The sequence below is a fragment of the Canis lupus genome, chromosome 25 (genome assembly GCF_048164855.1).
Source record: "Canis lupus baileyi chromosome 25, mCanLup2.hap1, whole genome shotgun sequence".
NCBI classification, from domain to species: Eukaryota; Metazoa; Chordata; class Mammalia; order Carnivora; family Canidae; genus Canis; species Canis lupus.
In genome coordinates this window covers 41,019,134-41,039,290 of record NC_132862.1, presented here as the reverse complement: position 1 = coordinate 41,039,290, position 20,157 = coordinate 41,019,134, and the positions used below count along the sequence as shown (strand labels likewise).

The 20,157-nt window shown below is 42.4% G+C and overlaps 1 long non-coding RNA gene across 4 annotated transcripts in view; it reads left to right on the top strand.

The window, feature by feature from the left end:
* The window catches only part of LOC140617631 (uncharacterized), a 44,805-nt gene that overhangs the window by 9,986 nt on the left and 14,662 nt on the right, over positions 1-20,157 (top strand). For 3 of the 4 annotated variants that reach the window (XR_012017812.1, XR_012017811.1, XR_012017810.1), the window contains exons 4-5: positions 15,631-15,717; positions 16,686-16,836. This is a non-coding gene — a long non-coding RNA (uncharacterized lncRNA). Of the gene's footprint in view, positions 1-6,904; positions 9,590-15,630; positions 15,718-16,685; positions 16,837-20,157 lie in introns of those variants that run through there. The other variant, XR_012017813.1, reaches the window with a different exon arrangement.

Below are 20,157 nucleotides of genomic sequence, written 5' to 3'. Positions count from 1 at the left end.
AATTGGCCCTACTGTCTCCTCTAACCAAACAGGGATTCAATGAGTAAAGAGGAGACTAGGCTTTGAAGAGGCCATCAGCAAGCAGTCTCTGCTACATACACTTGCACAGAACAGTCTCCCTTCCTTCATAACACTTCACTGAGTTGGAAGTAAAGCATGCAGTAGTTTGAATGTTTGAGTATTGTATGAATATCTGCCTCCCCACTGGGTTGTAAAGTCCTAAAGAGCAGAGGCTGTTTGGTTTTTGTTCATGATTAAATTGCTAATGCCTAGCACAGCACCTATAGGTGCTCTATAGACGTTTATGAAATGAATGACTGAAAAGCAAACATTAAGTAGTATCTTCTTCCTGGAGGCATGTGTAATGTATGCAATTCCAGTGACTTTGTAGTGATGAAGATAAGGTAACAACTTGATTCCTACATATCTGGGGATCTGCAGACAAATGAAAAGAACCATGGCACAAGTGGTGAATTATGGCTTCCCTAGAAGAGATGAAACATTGGATGGCTCCAGACCATAATATGTTTAAGCAGGACACTAATTCCTCCCTGGTCAGTCCTGGAGAGCACCATAGTTGCTGGCCCACTATGTAGTATTGAACAGTCAAACATAATAAGCTAGAGGCCCATGAATTCCTGACCTTGTGATATCATTAACATCCAGGGCTTGACTTGAAAATGGCAGAGTAATTCCCTGAGAGGCACACATTGTCTGGAAGCCTCTGACACACTGGAATCTATAGTAGAAGAAGTCAATCAGTAACTCCAAAACTACACTTTTCATCAACATAAACCATGAGAAGTAAGCTATTTGCCCTGTTAAGAAATCTTAGCAATGACCTTGTCAACCCTTCGTCTTACACACCAGAACACTGAGGCTCAGGAAGATGAGGTTAGAGACAGAATGAGAACCTGGAACTCAGGACCCCACTCTTCACAATAAAGCACTCAAGATCTTCAGAGGACCAGAATGCAGAGGACCCCCAGTGAGCACTGAGCCTCCTTCCCCATGTTCCTTCCTTCTTCTCTCTGAAGATATTTAAAAATGAACACACTAGAAGACAAAAGTGTCCATGTCCCATGGACAGCTTCCTTGCAAACCTCAATTTTCATCCCCTTAAATTCTCTGATGAAGGCTCTGACTTGATTGGCAGACCCAAATACAGCTCTGAGCTTGCTTAGCCAACTATTAGTAAACAAAGCAGTTTTTCCAGGCAGTTAGTGGCCACTGAATTAATTGTAAGCAGTGATTCCACAGATCGTGCTCTCAAGAAACTTAGATTCTACTAGAGTGCAGGATGCGTATCTGAAACAAATGACCAATAGATGGAAGGTGCTTGACTGACCTTTATCCAGAGAGGAGAGCCAGCTACCTCCTGTGCCCTTCCCGGAACCCTCACTTTGAAGCAAGTTGCACTGGAGACTACCATAGTAGGAATCAAATGATTACTGTTTCATGTTTTCATTTGAAATTTTAAGCTCAGGGTTTCTGACATAATTCTTTACTACTAATCTCATCATTGCTCAATAATTTTTTATAAGTCAATATTTACTGATTAACTGCCTAAATGAGTTAATTAATAGCACATGCAATATAATAATGACCTGTAGAAGACTGTGTTACAAGTAATTCAAGGAAGATTACTGTAATTATCATTTATTTAGTATGCTATGTTCCAGGCACTTAGCACACAATATCTGTAATCCTCACAACAAATATGCAAGGAAAATATTGAAAGGGGGCATCATTTGCCTATAGGCACCCCGCTTTTTAAGTAGTGGAAATAGGATCTGAACTCAATCCTGACTTCTAAGGCTCTGGTCTTCTACTGCCACACTACCTTTCAACTTTGCAGAAAGCACTTGTCCATGCAAACATAGGTCAGCCCTGTCCTTTCTACTCTGGGAGTCAAATGAAATGTGTAATTTGTTTTTCAGTCCAGCTTATGGCCCACTTTTCTGGGCCAGTAGACAAGCAACTACTTAGCAAGGGTGGGGTGAGATGTGGGAAGCGTCCTCCCTTCTGCAAATGTGTAGGAAGCAGGCAGTGGGCATTCAGAATATTTTCACCAGAAAGGTATTCTGAGAGTGATAGAACTGCTTAAAAGAAACAGGCCAAGATAAAAGGGATTTCTCATCCCCTTTACAGACGATGCTAAGCTAGCACTCCCTAACACAGAGGACAGAGGCCGATCTTTCATGTGACAGATTGTTTAGACAATGCCTTGCCTCTCTGGTGGAAAGGGTCTCGGGGTTAAATTTCCTCTAAGGACTCTCCCACCATCTCATACCCCTTGAATCACCGGAGGGAGACACATACATTGGTGCCAGTGTGGAACCGGTGATACACAGAAGGTGAAGAAGGGTGGGAGAAGGGAACAGGAGGGGCAGAAGATCCCACTGCAAACTTAATGCAGAGTTATCCATCACCCTCTGTCGACTCCAGGTTGTTTACAAAACCCTCACCTTAGTCTCCACTGGGCTGTCTTAAATAGCCCTTGCTCCTTCTTTAAGAAGGGGGCATTGATTTTGTTATAGCAAAATAAAAAACCCTAACTTTTCACCCAGGGAAGACACACCCAAAAACTGGCCTGGGGGAAATGGGGTTGCTTCCCATGTGAATTCAACACCCAGGAAGTATGGATGCTTTCTCTTAATATCTTTAAATGTTCTTCCCCCCCCCCCCATCTCTCTCCCCCTACACTGTTTATGTGAATTTATCTGTTATAAGCACGGGGTGAGGGAATGGAAGTGTCAAGCAACCTACTAGAGTGAGTGCCACTGATTCAAAACATAAAGAGGTAAAGAGAAGAGGAGAGAAAAGCAGATTCTCAGTCACTTCACAATGATCTGTATATCCCTTTAAAGCCTACGGCCTGGTCAGGGAACTTCTTAGGGAAAAATGAACTTCTCTTTTCCCCGTGCTCATTCATGAGTGATGGAAGATGGCAGAAGCTGCACGGTTAGCAACTGAGACTGAGAGCCATGCAATGCAGCTTTGGGGACTCTCTTGTCATTTCCACCTGCTCACACCAAGGTTCCAGAAACAAAGAAGCCAACTGGTCAACCCTAAGTCAGAAGATGGGCATTTCACCCAATATAAGGGTAAATGCTCCCCACTGCCCTCAACACAGGCCTCTCGTCTACCCTTATCTCACCCTTCACAAAATAAATGTATGCTCCGGGAACACAAATTCATTTTAATATGGCCTTACAGAAAGTGACTGGAGGCAGGTCCCCTGGCTACCTCCACCAGGAGAAAACCAAAGCATTCATAAAAATTCTTCAGTTTCTATTATCCCTGTATCTCCTGATCAGGGATGCTAGTAAATCTCAACTGACCAGTGAACTTTGGGAAACCAGAGCATCTGGCATATGAATATTTCAAGGACTTGAGTGGTAACCCTCCTGTGCAGTGTGACCCCGTCTCCCCTAGCCCATCTTGGCTCTGGGTAGCCATGGAAGCGGGCGCCTGAGAGATGGTGGTGGAGGCGTCCTCGGCTCTCCTCCTGTGGGCTGTCTGGCCAGCTGAGCTCCTGCGGTGGGCGGGGAAGCCAGCCAGGCTTGAGGTTCAGTCAAGCATCCTTCATGAATTTACTTTCCACAGGAGCTTGAACTGGCAGAACCAAAAAGCAGCTTGTCCCCAGCATGTTCTCCCTTGATTTTCATACCTCTCTGGATTTCAAGGGTAACATAATTCAAGGGTGTCTGGTTCATTGAAAATAGCTCAGCAAAGTGTGGTTTGTGAAAGCTATTTGATAACTAAGATGTCTTTCTTTCCCTCTTGGTCTTCTGAGTCCATCTATTCCAAACCCCAACCCTGGCTGGAAGCTGGAAAGGCACAACCCAAATTATAGAGGGAGCCGGGGCATCGTGCAGAAGTGGATTTAATCCTTCAAAATACTCCATGATTTTTATCCCTAATTCACAGCCAAGAACACTGAGGCCCAGATAAGGACATGCTAGTTTGTAAATAAGCCAAGTGTTGAATAAGATTGCCTGAGTCCAGAGACTTTCTTTTCCACTGCATGGCACCACATCCCCGGGAAGCAGGCTTCTCAGCCCCAAGGATGCCTCCCAATAGTTTATGCTCCCATTGGCTTTTTCTTCTGTTTCCTCATTCTGAAGCCCTCCGCTAGCAGGCATCTAGAAGGATCATCTCAGTTCTCCAGCAAAACGGGTCTCATTTATACTATGCTATTGCCATTGGAAGTTTGCTAGGTCATTAGCCACTGATCCTGGTGGCTTGGGGAGGAAGTATTATGCGTGTGGTGTACAAAAGTGCCATGACCAGTTCTAACTGTGAGTGTGCCACACAGAGGCTGTGTTGTGACAGGCCTTAGGTTCCTTATCTGTAAAACAAGAAGATGAGACTGCTCATCTTCAAGACTCCTTCCTACTCTGACAATCTGCAAGGCTGAGTCAATACAAACATCCTGGTGCCAGAAGACTATGCTATTCCAGAGGCATCTGAAGACACATTCTGGCCCCCCTCTCTGCAAGGGCTGCAGTTACAGCCACAAGGATTCAGATTAGAGAAAAGGGCTGCCTGACAAGCTGTGAAACACAGGAACACTTAGGGAGGGCTTACAGAATTTCTTTCCCAGAAAATATACACCTGTCACCCTAGCTAGGATTAGTCTCTCTAATAAGACAAACAACAAAAAACTTTAGGACCCGTTAACCTGGAAAGACACAGCTGAGAATGGACATGAGCCGTGTGAAGAGAGACAGGGTAGATGTGTATGTCCAGTTCAGAAAATCAAACCTGAACTGTCTCCTCTACAGAGTTGCCCACCCCAAATAAGATAATATCTCTGAAAGCATTTTGCCAGGACAAGGACAAGAGATTTGTATTGTGTACAGGAGCTCGGGGTTCTCTCTTGAGGTCGTAAGGATAAACAAAGGCAGGACTGTAAGCCACCCACCTGACAGGAGTAAGGCTGAGAAGTATAATATACTCCAAAAAAAGCTGGAAGATAGTTCATGAGTATCAAGGATTCAAAGTTAAAATCAAAGCATCCCACTGTGGCTTAGCTTGACCAAAAACAGCCTCATCTACCTCCATTATCATCCATCACTCTTCCATTTTTTTTTAAGATTTTATCTATTCATTCATGAGAGACACAGAGAGAGAGAGAGGCAGAGACACAGGCAGAGGGGGAAGCAGGCTCCATGCAGGGAACCCGACGTGGGACTCGATCCCAGTCTCCAAGGATCACACCCCGGGCTGCAAGCGGCACTAAACCACTGTGCCACCAGGGCTGCCCGCATCACTCTTCCTATACGTATGTTTTACATTTTTCCTTCAATTCTCCCCACACCTTACAAGAGCAGTTCAGGGACTGCTTACCCCAGTCTACAGATGACAAGACTGAGATCTGAAGGGGTTCCATGAATTGTCCAGGGTCATATAACCAGCTGAGAAGCTCTTCCAGCTCCAGATGAAGGCCTCTCTCCTTTCTACCAGCCTTTGGCTCTCTTCTGTGATTCCTTCCTTTGTTTGAGTTCATCCTTTCAACAGATACTTAGCAAGCATCTTTGAAACACAGAAACAGTTAACTAGAGTAAATTTTCCTTCTAATCTCATTGTGCAATTAGAATATTTCAGTGGAATAGTGGGGCACCTGGGTGGTTCAGATGATTAAGCATCCTGCTTTTGGTTTTGGTTCAAGTCCTGGTCTCAGGGTTATGGGATTGAGCCTTGTATCGGTTTCTTCCCTCAGAACAGAATCTGCTTGAGATTCTTATCCCATTCACTCCCCTCTACTCCTCCCCATTCACATTCTCTCTCTCTCAAATAAATAAAATCTTGAAAAAAATTCAGTGCAATAGTAACATCATGCCATGTGTCTGTTCTAAAATCACCACTGTCTTCTCCATCATGAACTTTCCTTCCCATGCCAATGAGGTCTAGCCCCAACCCCCACCTCATCTCTTGTTTCTTCCAGTCTCTCTCTCTGTGATCTAAGCACACTGATCTTTCAAGGGCTTAATTATTCCTGTCTCAGGACCTTTGAACATGCCATTTCCCTGTATACACACATCTGCACTATTCTCAGAATTCAAGCCTGACCTCAAATATCCTGTCCTCAGAGAGGATTTTCCTGACTAGCCTACATCATCAATACACACAGGCTCTCTTGTCATAAGACTCTGTTTTCTTTATAACACTATCATAATCTACAATTTTCTCATTTATTTTTACTTTTTTGCTGTCTTTCTCCCCCCACCCACCCTCAGGAATGCAAATTCCAGGCATGGGGGGCCTTGTCTGTCTTGTTCACCGAAGTAGCTTTCTATCCTATGTTTTACATGTAACAATCACACAGGAAATATTTATTGAATAAAGTCATGAATTACTGATCAGAGTATTTAGTGCATGACATTCAATTGCACTATGTACTCCATGCAGCTACAGATGGAAACCAAGTCTTCAGGTTCCACTGAAATCTAATCACCCACAAAGAAAAAGTTGCAGTAGGGATAGTCAGATTCACATGCAGTGGCAACTTCCTCCATCTTTTGCTTTGTTTGTTTTTTTGCATATGGCCTCAGTTTGTGAACACAGCTTCTTCAGCTCCCAGGCTTCCCTTGGAGTCCCAGTCTCTGAGAAATGCTGAATATGAGAAAAGTATCAATTAACAGTAAGCAGTGGACAGCAGCCTCTTCTAAGCAGTCATGAAATAAAAAATGCTGACAGGTTCACAGAGAGGGCTGTGTGTCTAGCCAGAGCAAAGACTTTCACTCCTGGACTCAAAACAGATCTATAAGAAATCAATCTGGCAGCTCTCAGGTTGAATCTCTTTCAGTAGTTTTTCCCCTCATAGTTGGCACCTTTTCCTTAGTTACCTCTCACTCTTATTTTCCCCCTCCCCTCCTCTCCCTTGCTTTTATGAAAGGAGCTGGAAAATGCATTTACATGAAGGCATAAATGACTGATAACCTCCTGCAGATGAAGAAAGAAAAGAGCCACACCAAGGAATAAAGTTATAGTGGAATTCTAAGCATCTACAACAACTAGATAGGAGTGTTCTCCTGGTTCCTTCTTGCCTGGGGTGTCTTGGAAGAAAGACCTCCCAAGCCATCTAATCATGCTGGATCCTGAGTCTGTGGGTAAAAACACCTTCCTGCAAGGTTAAAAGCAGTAAATAGTCACATGGCCTGAAGATAAATCTGAAGAGAATCTTCAAGAAATGGCAGGGCCTTGTTTGCATCCACCATTTTTGTGAGAAATTTCCATTGGCAGGTATATCTTAAAGGCATCCGGTTGTAGAACTCTTAATTCTTCATTCATTCATTCATTCATTCATTCATTCATGAGAGACACAGAGAGAGAGGCAGAGACACAGGTAGAGGGAGAAACAGGCTCCATGCAGGGAGCCCAATGTGGGACTCGATCCTGGGACTCCAGGATTATGCCTTGGGCCGAAGGCAGGCACCTAACAACTGAGCCACCCAGGGATCCCCTAGAACTTTTAACTCCTATCTTAACACAGTAATATGGAATGTAACCAGAGAGATGAGTGTGGGTTTAAGGAACTTTAAAAAATATAATTGCTCATTTACAATGCACTTCTTTAGAGCTGCAGGCATGGGGATAAAACTCGTGTCAAGTTCCTTACTCAGTTTGAATTATGTAGCATTAATATGACTGAGAAGAGTGTAATAAATATAGCTTCTATTTATTCAACAATGCTTTGCCTAATTTTCACAAGCATCCTATGAAACAGCCATGATCATCCTCATTTTTCAAACAAAAAGAAAACTGAGGGTCACAGTAATATACACACCTGCACAAGTTCATATAGCTAGACAATGGCAGAGCCGCGATTCCATCTGATCTGAAGACCCTGATCTTTCCTTGAGCTTTCTTCTTCACATTTGTAACTCAGAGTAACCTACTGAAGAATGAGCTTGTAATTCTCAATCAAATGTATGTAACTGTACATTTAACTTCCCAAACTAGAAGTGAAAGTTCAGACTAAGTTTTCAGTCATTTGCTTCAGGTTTTTGGTTCAGATACAGGATATTCGTGTCTTCAAACAAATATTTACTGAGCAGATACTACGTTCCTGATGATACTGTTGGAGGGGGCAGATATCCAGCAGCAAATAGAACTGCCCAACAGTCTTGACTTCAAGGAGCTTACATTCTAGTCTGGGTAAGGTAGAGAATAAGCAAGTAAGGAAAGTGTAGATGATGTCAGGTAGTGGGAAGTGCTGTGGAGTAAAATAAAACAGAGAGTAGAACGTGGCATGCAGGATCAGGAGTTGCAATTTATGTAGTCTGCTCAGAGGAGGTCTCACAGAGAAGAAGGGGTTTGAGTAAAGACATGACAGAGGTGGAATTTGGGGAGCAAAGCGGGTAAATATCTGGGGACAGCTTATTCCAGAAGGAAGGGCAACAAGGACAAACGTTTTAAAATGGGATGTGTCACTTTTGCTCAGTTAATTACAAAAATAATTAATGTTGTGAAAAATATCAGCCTTGTAAGTTGTTTGATATAGTAAATGCCAGAATAAGAGAAAAAAAAAATTTCTTGAGAGAGAATCAGAATGAAGGGTTATCTTTGGAGAGGGCCGGGATTGCCTGAAGGGTGAAACCTGCTAAGGTGCTAGAAATGCTTTCTATCTAGATCCAGATGGGATTCAACACTTAGTCATCTCCTGTACACTTAGGTTTGTGTACTTCATTGTATGAGGTTATACCTCAATATGAAGATTTAAAAAAAAATTTTTTAAAGAAGCCTTAGTTTTTCACTTCTGGCCTCTGAAGTTCCATGATATCAAAATTTTTAGTGCACATTTCATGGTTCCTTCTTTGCTAGCTCTGCCCAAGGCCATAAGGGTCACTCAGAAAAACAAAAGCTTAGAGATCAGGGTTCAAGTCTCTGCTGGATGACCTTGGGAGAAGTGATCATTCTCTCCAGATCAGACGGAGTGTGTAAGCCATGAAGTAGGGCTGGTAGTGATGGTATCCACCTTACAGAGTTACTGGAAGACCAACACAAGGTAAAGTCTGTAAAAGTTCTTGCTTTTAAGAAGAGTAGGGGAAAATTTTGCCACCCCAAAGTGTGTGTCCATGGCATGTGGGTTGTTTTACGCTAATTATTTTTAAGAAACAAGACTCAAGAAGACATTGTGACCTCCCCGCTAACTGTCCCGAAAAATTTGTTTGGAGGACCTACTCCAGGAAGGCAGCTATTACCACAGACAACGACGGAATAATATGAACTAGGTGTGGCAGACAGGAACTTAGCAAAGTCTGTTTGTTAAAATTCCTCTCTGGGACCCATTGTTTCTGCATAGTCCAACAAACATTTGTTTACCAAACGTTTGGCCTTTTTTATCTTCCTGTGAATTGTTTTCCTTCCCTTTGAAGTCCCAGCCGCCTATCCCTTCTCCTTAATTTTGGATGGCATGTAAGCCTCAACTGCCTGACTGACTGTGGACCTCATATTCTTACGGAACCCTAGTACATATGTAATTAAATTTGATTTTTTCCTGCTAACATCTCAAGTCAATTTAATTCTTAGACCAGCTAAAAGAATCTTGAAGAGGAGAGGGTGTTTCCTCCTCAACACAGAAAGCTTACTTAACATTATAATTAGACATGTAGCCAATACTTCATCAGGAGTGCCTACCAGGTCACTGCTGTGGTCAGCTACTACCTGGTTATTTGCTCTTGAGCTTGTCACCCTCTGCTGGGCACTGGGTACTGCATGTACAGCAGGTCCTCAGCCACGTGACATTCTATATATAGCAAGGGGGCAAAATTAGTCCTGTTACTTTGGGGTAATACTCTGTCTAGAATGACCTCCTAACAGAGTTAGTCATACCCGACAATCTCACAGGGTTTAATTAGTGGCGCTTTCTGTTACCGCTACCTCAACCCTACTGGACTCAAACATGAGCTCCCTGGGCAGAGAGACCGATGTGAGAGGTGGTAAGGTTAATTCATATGTCTGGACCCACATAATGGAGGCCACTGCAGTGGCCCGGACCAGGTCACAAATCTAAACCTAAGTCAGCCTGTACTTTCAGGAAACATCTATGGGGGCAGGGGAGGTAACATACTCCAATCACAGTCCTCCAGCTCAGCTTTAGCTAGCTCATCTTACTCTGAAAAATAGGACCTGCTAACCAGTCTTGCCATTTCTGCATTGTCTCTTCTCAGGCTCTATAAAATTCAAACTTGTCCCAGATCCCTCAGGAAGTATCCCCCTGCCTGTGAGGCACTATACTTCCCTAATCCCTGGATTATTTTCCCTTGAATAAAGGACATCAGACTCACTACTAAATTGCTTTGGCAGAGGTGAAGGCCCTGCAGTGCTGAGAAGAGCACCTCTCCTCTACGAGTAGGCCTTGCAGCTAGGTCACACTTGTCTTCCCTAGCTCCTTTAGTATGAGTTGTCTGAGGATGGACTGCTTGCAAGGAGACAATAATGAGGAGCATTTTCTGTAGAGAATTTAAAAACAGTAATGAAACTGAAATCATGGACCTGACATGTACCTGCACTTCTAAACAAAGTCATTGAAAAAATGCTCCCTGCCCCATCAAACCTTATATTGGTCTCAGTTTTAAATAGTTGCTATGATTACTGTTGAGTTTATACATACAGATACACACTTACATGACTCAAATTAGCCCATTTTAGTGAACATTGTATTCCATATAGTAGTTAATTTCAAGAACTCCCAGTTACGTAGTCCTGTTTCCCTGACCCACCCTACCCCTGAGGACTCACTAAAGGACTCTGTTTCCAAGGGTATGTTTCCAGGGCATAGTGGTTCAGAATTGTTGGAACTCTCCTCCAGACTCACTTCATATCTTCGCTCCCTGTGGTATCATATCTTCTCACATTTATATAGCCGATTTGAAATAAACGGGGTGATACATATATATTTTGGTCTTTGTCCACAGTTCCTGGCTCAGCTTCTCACTCTTGGAATTTCCTGAGTGATAAGAGCAATGGGAACATCTTTTGTTACAATATTCGATCTTTTGTCCTCAGTTCCTAAAATCACTTCAGAGCCATAAAGGTGAAATGAGTGTCTTGTTATTCATAACAAGCCCCTTTCCACCACAAATGGGCTTATGTTAATGAGGTGACTTTTGGAAAGTCCCTAGGGATGGGGGCTAGTTGCCAGAGGAATCAACCAAGGTTTGAGTGTCAGAACTTCCAGTCCCACACCTTCCTGGAGGGAGTGAGGTTGAAGATTGAAGACTATCCAGTGGCCACTGATTTAACCAATCACGACTATGTAATCGTGCCTCCATAAAAACCAAAAGGAAGGATTCAGAGAGTTTCCAAGGTTGGTGAACTGAATGCATCTGTGAGCTGGGAAGATGGCACTTCCCAAACTCCACTGGGACAGAAGTTCTAGTGTTCAAGACCCTTCTGGACCTCACTCAATGTAATCTCCTTGGTAATAAATCGGTACCTAGTAAAAAAAAAAACAAAAAACAAAAAACAACAACAACAACTGGTGTCCTGAGTTCTGTGAGCTGCTTTGGCAAATTAATCAACCCAAGGAGTGGGTCATAGGTACCTCTGATTTATAGCTGATTGGTTAGAAGCACAAGTAATAACCTGAACCTGAGATTGGTGTCTGAAATGTGGGGAGTGCTGTACGACTGAGCCCTTACCTGTGGGATCTGACACTGTATCCAGGTAGACAGCATCAGAATTGAGTTAAATTTGTGAGGCACCCAGACAGTGTCCACTGAGATCTGGAGAATTTCTTGATGGTGGTGAAAAAAAACCCAGACATTGGAAAAGATAACAGTGCAGTGAATGTAGAGGCAGTAAGGACTCAGAATCTTATTTGGGTTTAAATTCTAAAACACTAGAACAGAGTGTGAACTGCAGGGTATAATATTTTCCTTGGTAACAGTTCATTTTGGACCATGCCTAAAGTGTTTTCCTAAATTTGGATATCTTTAATATTATTGTTTATCTTTTTTAAGTTATTATTTTAAAACTGTAGAACTAATCAAGAAAATGATTATTATAGAAAATAATTTTGAGGAAATAGGGAGGAGTGAATAATAAATTGATCTATTCCAGGCATCAAATATACTAGGCACACTGAAGACTGTGTAGCCCTTAACCAAACACTGAAATCCAACTGTGGACATATTTGCTCTCAGGCTGTGTGCTCTCCTACATTATCATTATTTTTTTTTTTTTAAGGACTTTCTTTTTGGAGCACCTGGGTGGCTCAGTTGGTTGAGTGTCCAACTCCTGATTTCGGCTTGAGTCATTATCTCAGGGTTGTGAGATCCTAGGTGTGGAGCCTGTTTAAAATTCTCTCTCTCCTTCTGCCTCTGCCCTCACTGATCTGCAAACATGTGCTCTCTCTCTCTCAAAAAAAATTTTTTTTAATAATAAATAAATAAATTTATTTTTAAGTAATCTCTTCATCTAATATGAGACTCGAACTCACAACCCTGAGATCAAGAGTCATATACTCTACCAACTAAGCCAGTCAGGTGTCACTCCCCTACATTATTATTGCTACCATTCTAGGATAGTTTCAGATATAGCCCCATTAGGATGCAAGGGAGCAATGCAGCTGACCCATAAGATCTCTGTAGTTATTCATTCACTCAAAAAAAAAAAAAAAAAAAAAAAACACTTATTGGGCACCTTTACTGTATGCTTGGCATGTTCAGAGCACTTGACCCTAGAGAAGGCTATAGAGCTAAGGAAACTACGATTTCCCTCTTAATTCCAAAATTGAGAAAAATAGCAACAGATCAAGGTTAAATATCTTAGTCTTTAAATGGCTACAATTATGGTATCATTTCCAAAACACACCTATTAAAAAAAGGGGTTTATAGGAAGAAAACACACACTTATAATGTAGTAGTGGATAGACAGAAAGCCCGTTTATGTTATTATATATTTATAAGATGAGTCCTAACCTGCTGTTAAGAGACCAGTAATTGTAGAGAAACTCCCTCATAATGGTGAGCAACGCATGATCCAACATCATCCAAGCATTTAGAGAGCCTCTTGACATGTCTCTGGAACATGTTGTAAAGTGCATTTTCCTGATTTATTTAGTAAAAGCAATTCTTCTTGCTCATTATTCCTCTTATTATCATTGGTAATAATAATAACAGGGTGTTTGAACATGTTACTTTAGCTCTGGGATTGGCCAGAAGGGAGGCTTATATCCTATTTTATTACTCATCTAATAGTTGAGACCTGTGAACCAAGTGGGGTGTGTACGGGATGGAGAAGAGACACTGCCTTAAGGGCTGTGGGAAGGATGGTTAGTACCACAGGTGTATCTGTGGCAGGAGAACTCCTCCCATCCTTGTTATTCCTCAATAATAGGATGCTGAGAAGATGCTGGTCCTGTCAGTGTCTCAGACCATGTCTGAAGGATGTCAAACATCACAAGTGGAAATGCTCCAAAACTGAGGTAGTCTTTGATTTTGAACTCATTTCTGCCATTGTGGAGATGTGAGGCCCCATTCTTTCTGTGACATGTAGGCACCATGATGGCCTCCTTGATTAGACCTTTGAAGAGACAGCTTACCAGAAGCAGCCATAGCACATAGGGAAGACAGTCTTTTATTTTGGACACTGATCCAGAAAAGGCAAGGGTGGCAAAAACTATGAGATGTGGAAGCCAACTTCTTTTGTAAGAGCACGTGTGGAATCTTTCTCCCTGGTTTAAAAACAATAACTAGCAATTTCACAACCTGCTGAGTCTACAAGAGTCTTAGCCTCATGTCATCTTACCTGTGACCAGCCTGACTCCCTGTAGAACATAGGTTCAATCCTCTTTGCCCTAGACACAAAGGAGCTAAAAATCAACTTGGGAACACCAGGAAAAGGAGGCTCCAGCTTTGACCTGGGTTTGAAGTTCTGCTCTTCCATTTACCAGAGGTGGTAACTGAGGTAGTTAGTTGCTCAAATATTCTCAGCCGCATTTTCCTCATCTCTGTAATGCAAACCATAATGGCAAGGATATAGGTTCATTAGGGGACTGAGGCAAAACTGTATGTCCAACAGCTAGCATTCAACCAATGTTGTTCTCATTACAGTCCGGCCCACAGGAGGCTGTGGCACTCAGTGCTTCCTCAAAGTCTTGAGGCATTCTCCTTTCCACATTCTAGAAAAGGTCAGAATAAAGAAAGTGAATCGGATGGTTTTCATTTGTTTCCTCCCAAGGAACTTAAAGATAAATTTGGTCAAGATATTACCTCATTGATGTTTAAGGGCAAAGTATAAGAACTTCCATGCTTTAGATAGAGAAACTGAGGCTTGGGGAAGTTAGGGAATTGCTTAAAATCATAATGAGCTGGAGCTTTCACTCTGGAAGTACTAGGGGTTGGGGTTTGTTTTTTTTTTTCCCCCTAAGGGTGCTTTCCACTATTATCATGTTGGTGACAAGAATAAAATTTATATATATAAATATATATATACCACCTCCTCAGTGCCCGGGTGACAAGAAAATTCTAGCTGCAGTATGAGTACAATGAATTAGAACCAATATTGGTAAACAGAGCTCTTTACAGTTTACAAATAATTTCCACAAAACATCTCCCTAATTTTGTAATCTGAAATTTCAAAAGTACTTTCAAGATGAGTATTACTATTAACATGTACAATTGAAAAAGTAATTCTAAGATGTTCCTTGACCTGTCTGAGAAGTCACAGTACTCAAATAAGTAGAGCCCAGATCAGTGTGACTCCAAACAAGTTTCCACCATTATGCGTTATACACTATTCTTGCACATGTAATGTAAACATTGTATGAGTATTTTGCTTAAAGTATACTTCTCTACCCTCACATCCCGCATCACCTGCCCCTTTCATTTTTTCTCTCACTCCACGAGGCTTCCAGCTTTCAAATCCTTGCTCCACTGTTTGTCTTGCCTTGATTTGTACCTTCCTTTCAGATCTCAAGGTATCCTGATTCTTCACCTCATCCAAGTGCTCCCGACTCTCCGAGAGCATGCTGTGAGACATGAACCTGTAGATTACTACTTTACCTTCCGACTTTAAAACTCAATCCTCCATAAGGGATAATTAAAGATTTGTGGGCTTGATGTTTATGTAATTTAGGGGGGCCCTCTATAGGTAAGAAAAACAAAATTAGGTACAGAACCTTGGAAGAAGCTCTTCCAGATGAGGAGGCCTAAAACTCATGCTTCATGGGTTCATAGCAGATTCACAGACTGCCGATGTCCCTGTGTAAGATACAACTCCAGTTGGGCTACCTGTTAAGTGAACCCACCTGGGGCCAGAGGCTGAGGCTGCAGGCCTATACGCTCCACTCTTAACAGCATGGTCAAGAAGGTGTGATGGTTTCCATTTTATAATTTGATTCCTCTCTAGTTTATTGTTTGCTACTTGAGTTTGAGTTTTTTGAACTCAAGGAAACTGCTTTCTATTTCTTGGTAGGACTTCTCATTGAGTCCAACACAACTCTGAGTTCAGAAATGTTATATGAATGAAAGGATGTTTGAACAGATGAATAGATAGAGTATGATCCAATAACTACTTGTTGATTTCTAGCAGACAATGTGATGATTTTAATAATTATCCCTTATTGATTGTCTCTTACGATTCATTCATTCTTCATATGTTATCTCTGGTCAGAGCACTCCTGAAGGGAGGGAGTTATTATCTCTATAGCCGAGAAGACTGAGGCTCTTAGTGGTTAAGTCACCTGCACAAGCTCAGACGGTAAGTGGCAGAGCCCGAGCCCATCACTCTAAAACCTAAGTTCATTCCACCTCACTCTACACCTTAGAAGCAAGAAACAGGCTACTCCAATTAGGTAAACTGAGTCCACCTCACTTTAGAATGTTAGATGCAAGAATCAGGCTACTTCGATCAGGTGAACCGAGTCTCACATGGCTGGGCACATGCTCACTGTGTCTGCTTTACCTGTAAATGAGGAAGTGAAGGGAAGTCCTTTCTCATGTTAGCGGGCTTTGTCTTCTGCATTCTCTGTTCCCACAGCACCTTGGACATGCTCTTCCCAGTAACATACTAGTCTCATGAGTTTGAACAGTGGACAAAAATACTCTCAATGAATCTCCAGTAAGAAATTGAATTAAATAAAAGTTAGCTTGGCGAACAGAATAACCATGCCAAGGAGACCAGAGTGTTGGGGACCACACTGGGGAACAACAGCCAGGGCCCCAGCAGAGAGGAGGAGGTGAGCAAGATACTCTGGTGCTTTTGCCTTCTGCCCTAGACTGCTCTGCAGATAAACCAGCAGAAAGATGCCCTTTGTGGTAAGACTGTGATCATAGGGGAATGTGAGAATGAATGCCAGATTCCCACCAAGTGCTGTAATGAGATCTCTCTTGGGCAATTTTTTATTTGATGAAAATATGGTGGTGCTTTTAAGAAGTTTCAAGAGCCTTAGGCAAAAGATGCTCTGATAACTTTGGAATGAGGTGCTCAAAGGCTTCTACCTCCATTATGCCACTGAAGTCTCTACAGCCCTTTTAGGATGAGGAGGGAGGCAATCACAGTAATTCCCATTTTATAGAGGGGAAATTGGGAACCTAGGATCACAGAACCCAGAAAGTCATTGTAATTCATTCTATATTTGGCATAGCATGTGATTGTCCCAAAAAGAAGTTTCTGGAAGACAAAGCGAACTGGAATTTTCTTTTGTATTAACCTTTGTATTGCACTAGCAATCTAGCACCACAGAAGATTTGGTATTCTCAGAATCCTGGCTGATACTGGGGAAAGCGGCTGTTTGAACATGGTGAGAAGGACTATGGTGACTGTGGCTCACAGCAGAGACCTGAATTCATGCTACAGTAACAGCACAAAGGATGTGAGGTAATTCATCTGTCCCCAAGTCCTTGAATACTGAGGCCCAAAGACCTTGCAGAGTCCTTCCAGCTCAGTGACACATCACTCATGAGGTGACCCACAAAAAAGAGAGGGCAGGGAGATTGGAATCCACCTGTTCTTCAGTTTATATCCCAGGTCTGTAGTTCATGATTCAGTCAATAAGTGAATGTCTGGCTTTGCCTGGAGCCCTGGCAGAAGAGGACATGTACTCCTCAGCTCCCCTTTTAAGAAAGGACTTGAAGAGCGTGCCTAGATAACAGGTGCCAGATTTTAGCTCCCTCAGGGTCAACTTCAACTACTTTGGAGGGACCAGGCGGGAGTGAGGTGGTTGTATGAAGACCCAATTATTTTTCCCCTGAGGGAGAATCCTCGGTTGAGCAGTCCTTCCTCTGTAGCTCCCCATCGAGCTGGCAGAGACTTTAGGTGTGCATCTTATGGGTCCCCCCGCCCAATTCTGCTTGCTTTCCTTCTTTCACACATGCTCCCCTCAAAATCCTGTGCACTCCTTTTTTCTTTTTAATTTCATTTATTTATTCATGAGAGACAGAGAGAGAGAGAGAGAGAGAGAGGCAGAGACACAGGCAGAGGGAGAAGCAGAATCTCTGCATGGAGCCTGACATGGGTAGGACTCAATCCCAGGTCTCCAGGACCATGACCCGGGCCGAAGGCAACGCTAAACCACTGAGCCACCTGGGCTGCCCCCTGTGCACTCCTAATTCCACCTCAGCCTCTGCTTCCTGGAGAACCAACCAACACACTTCCCTTAACCTTCAAAACAATAGTGGTACCTAGTGCCAGAATGAAGCTAGAAACATTAAGATCTTATACCCAATAAGAGGAAAAGGAAGAACTCAGCCCACTGATCAGCAGAGGAAGAATAGCCTAAGTGATCAGAGGCATGCACAGAAGTGGCTAGCCCCCCGACTACACGTGCAGTCTAAATTGCTCTAAGGCTTGGGTTAATTACTGCTCTAAGCCTCAGGTACCCTGTGTGTAAAATAAGAGAAGTAACACATGTTGTTAAGGGCTACGCTTCACCTATTCCAGAGACGATTCTGTTCTTAAGCCCCATGTCTGGATTGAGTACACCAATCTTCTTGCCCTGGACTTGGTGCCTTAATGAAAAGATAAGGACGTGAGTCACACATAGGGTTTTTTAGATGGCTAACCTACATCCGAATCCTAGCCTTCTACTCTATTCCACAACCTGAATTTACCTGAGTGTATGGGAAAAGCTATATACCCACACACAGGTACATTCAGCACCCATCCATGTATGATCCAGGGGAAATTTTTTGCTGGAAGGGAGAGGAGTTCCAGTCTAGCTTGGTACCAAGATGGCTTGGTTAACCCAAGAAGTGAATTCCATTTGGGAGATACAAAACCTCCAGCCTCCAGAGATCTGTTCTTTAAGGGCCAGGCAGGCAACTGTTACAGGTATCAAGGGTCAAGGACCAAGTGTGTTTTAAAAGAACACTATGTTTTAAAGTAGGATGTATGTTAAAAAAAAGTACATAAATCGAACTGTTCAACATAATTAGTCATCAGGGAAATGCAAATGAAAACCACAGTGAGAGATACCACCGCACACCCACTAGGATGGCTATAATCAAAAAGACAGATAACAACAAGTATTGGTGAGGATGTGAAGCAATCAAAAGCTTTATACACTGCTCATGGGAAAGTTAAATTGTGCAACCACTGTGGAAATTGTTTTCTGGCAGTTCCTCAAAAAGTTAAGCAGAGAGTTATCATATGACCCAACACTTCCACTCCTTTGTGCATACCCACAAGAGATGGAAACGTGTCTACACAAACACTTGTACACTAATGCTTATAGCACATTCATAATAGCCCTGAGGTAGAAACAGCCCAGATGTCTGTCAGCTGATGAACTGATAAACAAAAGTGGTATATCCACACAATGGAATATTATTTGATCATAAAAAATACATACTGATACATGTCACAACACAGATGAATCTTGAAAATGTTATGCAAAATGAAAAAAAGACACTTGCAAAAAACCACGTATTATATGATCCCATTTATACTAAATGTGCGGAATCAGCAAATCTATAGAGGCAGGAAGTAAATTAGTGATTGCTTTGGTCTGAGTAGGTGGGAGCTACAGAAAGATGATAGTTAAAGGGTACAGTTTCTTTTTGTGGTGATGTAAAGGTACTAAAATTGACCATAATAAATGAGTTTATGTATCTGTATATATTTCTATATACCAAAAACTATTGAATTGTATGATTTAAATGGATGAATTACAAATATGTGAATTATATCTCAATACAATCGTTGTTTTAAAATATTCAGCTCAAAAAAATAAAAATGGTTAGCTCAATGAATTATTCAAAATGAATAACTCATGTAACCATCACCTATTTCAATACATAGAGCATCCTAGAATCCCAGAAGTCTCCTGATCTCTTGTGAGGATATGTATTTTTGTTTGTTTAATTAGTTCCCTATCTCCAGAAATCTTACTGCATATCTCTAGGATAGGTCATTTGGTGTGATTGGTACTAATTCCCAATGAGTCTGTAATAAAACATGGTGACTTCTCTGGTGATCTTTCTCATGAGGCACAGAGTTACGTTCTTGGTCTCCATTTTAAAGAGGGACAAATTTGGGCTCATCCCACAGCACATGGGCAACATGGGGAGAGGACCAAATCACATGAGGAGGATCCAGGTCTATGTAGCCTAATTACTGGACGTGTGGATGTGAGGCATCTGTGCTGTGTCACCTCTACAGGATATCTAAGAATAGGAGCCAGGGCAATCCTACTATGTACAGTGTCCAGCACTACATGTGGCACCCAACACATGAACATTATCAAAATCAGGTACCGAGGGCCTAGAATGTGTCAGGTACTGCATTAACTCAAGTCTGCACAAAGAGCTTGTCAGATGGGAGTGATCATCCACATGTTGCAAATGAGAAGTTAACTGGGAGGAGAAGAGTTGTTGATGGGGATAGATGGCACTGCATGGTCCTCTCCAGCCCCAGCATCTTTATCCTGCTTTGAATAAAGGGGCAAAATTGCCCACAAAAATGTCATAAGAAGCTGTATGGGAGAGGGGGGAAGGAAAGCTAAGAGGGAAGAGCTTCCCTTCCAAAGTTTCCCATGCTGGTTGTAGGTGTAGGTTTGCCTTTAGCGCTGCAGAGGTCTGGTCTGTCCTTGACCTTAACCTGCCCTTGACCACTCCCCAAGCTCCTATAATCATTGCTCTAGACTCATTTCAAGGTGAAGGCAAAGGTTTTCTTTCTTTGACTCCAAAATCCATTCCTAAG